A 5,293-nucleotide genomic window follows, 5' to 3' on the forward strand; every position below is an offset into this window, starting at 1 on the left:
TCTTTCCTTTTTAAATTCCCAGTGTTTTTCTCCATCTCACTACTCCATACTACTGCTAAATAGATTTATTAGTTAATATATTTTTGTACTTGTTGTCATTCATATGTTAATAATTTTTACTTTCTGGAATTTCTGTTAATAAATGGTGAATTCTCTCTTTTGCCTCCTAAAATCTGTGCAAATGCTAGTGTTGAAATAATATTTACAGATATGTGACTAGCCTACCTGCATATAAGATTGATCACAAGTTTATATTCTGATAATGACAGCAGTTTAACTTGCTAAGTCAACTCGATTTAAAGTCTCAGTCTTTTGAAAAGGAAGGTTTCTAACAATTACACTTATTTAAACATGGAGTTAACAAAGAAATCAGCATATTGCATGCACGCACAAAGTGTGTTCCAGGCTACTGTATTAAACCAATGTGCAAGGGTAACCATGATCAATATATTTTTCTAAATATTGATTCACTGGGAAACCAATATCTTTTGCTTATAGTTTTTCAGTCCTTATGGAACCCATTCATTATTCCAGCACATATCCACAACACAAACAAATCAATGAACTATGTGCTCCAACCAATATATTAAGCTTATAGTTCAATAAAATTCTTATGTGCAACTATTTTTTCACATATGTGGCAATCTAATTTTGTCAGGCTTTCAGAAATATTAATTTTGACTTTTTCCAAAATAGCATTAAATATGGGGAATTAAAATTACAACGGAGGGTTTCTCCTCTTTATGGTGCCAAATTTGTACATGAGATGCAGAAGATTTTATAGCTCCATCAATCTCTGGTAGGTTAGTTGTTGATATGCAAAAAACACTTTTATCAAATTTTAACCTCAGAGTATAGATAAAAATAGTATGAGAAGAAAGCCAGCTATTAGAATGGATTAGAATGGCTATCATTTCCTGGTTTAGATAAGAGCAGCTTGTGAAAAGAATGTAATTACTGCTTTATGCCACAGGTTATTCTTGAGAGTTGACTCATTTCTTTGGTTCTTATATAATAATAGAAGTTCACACTTTGACTTAAAACCAGTATGGAGATTTTTCAAATAGGTCACTAACCTTGTGTCTGGTAAGAAATGTACATTGTCCGTTACTGAGTCTATATTTTTATTTTAGTATCATGTTTTTACCATAGTTTTTAAATTAACTTCATACGTAAGATGAAATTGCAGCTAAAATACAAGTCATTAGAACTCATGCAGGCTGATAGCTTCAATGGGAAGAGCCACGTGCATGATGACCCCACGTAAATCTGCTTCCTGGGAGAAAGGGCCGCACCTTGACATTGTGATTGATACTTTCTGCTGTCTCCATGTCTAATAAATATACTAGATTTTAGAGCCCACCTTTTTGCACGTCTTTTTAAAAGAGCCAACCTACTATAAAAAGTGACATTAACCTTTAATTTAATTTCTTTCTCTCTCTTAGTCTAGACTGCTGGATGGCTCACTTGGTATAAAACCAAGCAGCGTGTTATTGGAATGTCATCAGCATGAATAATGGATCCCATGCTTGTGGAGATGAACCTCAGAAAGAAGAGTTACCAGTATGGCCTTTATAGTTCACACAGGCATTTTGAATGGAATGTTCTGGGCATCCAAAGCACTGAAAGGGACTGGTCTGAAAAGTTATGACAGTACTTTAAAAAACACCATGAATTTTGAATATTCCAAGGATAACAAACATATTATAGGAATATTCTAATAAACATTAATAAGGTTCTTAAAAAAGAACATTGATTTTTCTATTCTTCTGACAGTGAACCTAAAATGAATAGAGGGTGCTGGTAGTATGCGTGGGTCCCATAAAAACAGCATCTCCAGCCTTGGTTGCTCTTAGAATATTGGCTCTTGGGCTAGAAGTATAATAGCGAATTTCAATTCATGTTTCTCAGATATATGACATCTACCTGTCACATGGGCAGCTGCCATTCCCTTAACATTTCTTTGTGTCCCTCTGGAATTCTGCTATCATATTTGTGTTTTTTGCATTTGTAAAGAAGATACATTTGCCTTTTGAAAAGAAAAATGGAGGCATTTTCCTTTAAATGAATTAGCATAAGTATTAATAGGATTGCTTCATTATATAACATGATTTTATCTCATTCATGCACAAGAGACTAGTAATATCATATGCCATAGACTGATGGAGAACATTAGCTATTGTGTGATACTAATGTTTAAAATTGTTTGCAATTAGGACAAATATTTGAATGGTCAAAGAAAAGTTTACCTGGTTAGTGTCAGTCTGACTTTCAACGACAGAAGAAAGCCTCCTCGTCTCATATAAATTACTTCTTCAGCAGAGGTATGAAACAGACTAACTGAAACTGTACCAAATTGAAGGAAGAATAGTGTATCAAATAACGTCATTTTATGCTTTTCTAGGCGCTTTCTTTCTTCTCCACTATGCTCTCTTCCCTGGAAGGCTGGCCTACAGGGATTACGTGAAAACTTTCACATTCTTTAACATCCAGTAGGAGCCCTGCCAAACAGCAAGAGAACAGGGGAAAGTAGGCAAGTCAGAATATTTAGTCCCCGGGATCCTTCTCTGTGAGATTGCCTCAAGCTGTTTGTGTTCCTCTACCAAGAATGACTACTCCTCTCCAAAGAGTTGACTACATAATTATCTACTTTTGGGTTCTGATAGCCACTCCCTCTTCCTTACTCCTTTAGACCTATGGATAGTAACACTTTTGTTACTATAAACTCGGGATTACTGCATTATTCCTTCTGGGTTTGCTACACTTTTATAAATTAGCCCCTTTATAAATAAACCTCTTTGTTTTATCCTATTTCTGTTAGTCCATCTGTTTCCTGTTGGGACCAAACTGATCTCATAGCATAATTTGAGATCAAATGGGGGGAAAAAATGGTAAGCTGCATTCTTCTGCAATTTCTACGCAGAGAAAAATGAACTTAGATATCTGAATCTAGTATCCGCAGGATACAAATATCTAAAATATCCACCAAAATGCTACACTGATTTTTCTCTTTGTTCTTTGTATCTTTTTTGGATGATTTTTTTTTTTTTTTTTGGTGTCCCACAGCTAAAATCTGTGCTTACACAGAGATGGGGAAATCCAGCCATAGGAAATTTCTTGTGTCATTGTCTAGTGCTATTTTTCTCAAGCAGAGATATCCTTTCTAGCTGAGAATGATTTGAGACACATACCTAAACTAATTGCATTGAGAGAAAGGTTTCTATTCATAGTCCAACAAAATAATCAAGCTCCTTGCACTTTCAATTATTTTTACTGAGTAATTATCAGATATATTTTGACCTACTGCATATAAAGTTAAAGAATAATTGTGGACTTCTTTCTAGTATATGATTTATAAAAACTTTTATAATTTTTCTCATTAAAATACAGTTACAATAGATTTTTTGCATAATAGAAATAAGCAAAAGACTCGTTTCCAAAAGCCAACCATCTCTTGATTTTGCTAGCTCTTCACTGGCCATTCATCCTCACCATCATTTGCTTATTCCTTCTCTTGTTTCTGACCTCTTAACATTGTAGGACATTTTCCCTTATCTGTCTAAACATACCCCCTTAGTTTCCTAACTCAGTCTTGTTACTTTAAACACCTTTTACATGCCAATCACTCCCAAATTTATCTCCAGCACAAATCTCTCCCTGAACTCTTGATTCACATATCAAACTACCTAAAACAGCTCTACTTTGCTCTCATAAACATCTCACACTTAACTCTTCCCAAACCGAATTGCTGGTCTTAACTCCAAATGCTCCACTCAGAGTCTTCTTTATCCTTCTGGTTACCCAGGCCAAAGTTGGAGTGATTATTAACTGCTCTCTTTCCTTCACTTCAATCCATTTTTACATCTAATCCATCAATAGGCATCATTAGTTTGTTTAAAAAATATATGGAGGCTCCAACGCCTCACCATCACCATGGTTACCAGTGCGGTCCAAGCTAACATCATCTCTTTTCTTGATTACTGCACTGGTTTCCTGTATCCCCCTGTCCCCCCTGTCCCCTGTCTATTATCTACACTGCATCCAGAGTGATCAAGTTAAAAGTGACAGCCCTCATATAGTTTCCTAGGGATGCCATAACAAATGACCACAAACTAGGTGGCTTAAAACAAGGAAAATTTATTCTCTCACAGTTCAAAGTTCAAAAGTCCAAAATCAAGTTGACAGCAGGGCTGTGCTCCCTCTGAAAACTCTAACAGATAATCCCTCCTTGCCTCTTCTTTAGCTTCTGGTGGTTGCTGATAATCTTTGACACTCCTTGGCTTGTAACTGCATCACTCCAATCTCTACCTCTGTCTTCACATGGCCTTCGTCCCTGTGTCTCCTCTGTGTCTTTGTATACAAAAGTCTCTTTTCTTTCTCTTACAGAAAAACTAGTCTTTGCATTTAGTTCCCATCCTAACCCAGTATGACTTCATCTTAACTTGATTGAAATGTGAAGACTATATTTCCAAATCACACTCACGGTTTTCAGGTAGACGTGAATGGAGAGGGGCACTATTCAACTCATTTACCCTTGCGTTTCTCTTAGAGTAGTGGTACTTAGTTGGGGGTGACTTTGTTCCTTAGAGGATATTTGACAATATTCAGAGACATTTTTTGGTGGTCACGACTGGAGTTGCTATAGGCATTTAGTGGATATAGGCCTGGGATGTTCTTAAGCATCCTACAATGCACAGGATTGTCTCCCAAAACAAAGAATTGTCAGGATCAAAATGTTAATAGTGCCAAGTGTGGGAAACTCTGCTCTTGGAGTAAGAGTCAAGATACTTACAATGGCCTAAAGGTCCTTCAGCATAGGTCTACCCTGCTCTAACCCCTGTGGCATCCTGCCTTTCCTTGAAGAAAGTGCTCCAGCACACTATTTGCTTTGCTCGGAATATTTATTTAATACTTTCGAGATATCAGCCTTATCAATTTCCTCACCTCCTTCAGGTCTTTATCCAACTGTCATCTTCTTGATGAATTCTCGCCCATAACCCCTTTTGAACTGTAACTTTCATCCCCCAAACTGCTAATTCTCCTTACTCAGCTTTATTATTTTTATAGTAATCATCACCTATTTTACTAAGCCATATGCTTGTTTATTAAGTATATTGTCAACCTTCCATCATGTCCCAGCAAAAATGAGTTACATGAGAAAAGAGATTTTTGTCTCTGTGCTTAGAACATTGCCTAAAATATGGTAGTGTTCAATAAATGACTGTGAACCAAATAAATATTTGACTTTATAAATTAATCAATAAATTAAAATGCTTGTCATTCACCACCCAGA

This window comes from Propithecus coquereli, unplaced genomic scaffold, assembly GCF_000956105.1.
Source record: "Propithecus coquereli isolate 6110/MARCELLA unplaced genomic scaffold, Pcoq_1.0 Scaffold389, whole genome shotgun sequence".
Lineage (NCBI taxonomy): Eukaryota > Metazoa > Chordata > Mammalia > Primates > Indriidae > Propithecus > Propithecus coquereli.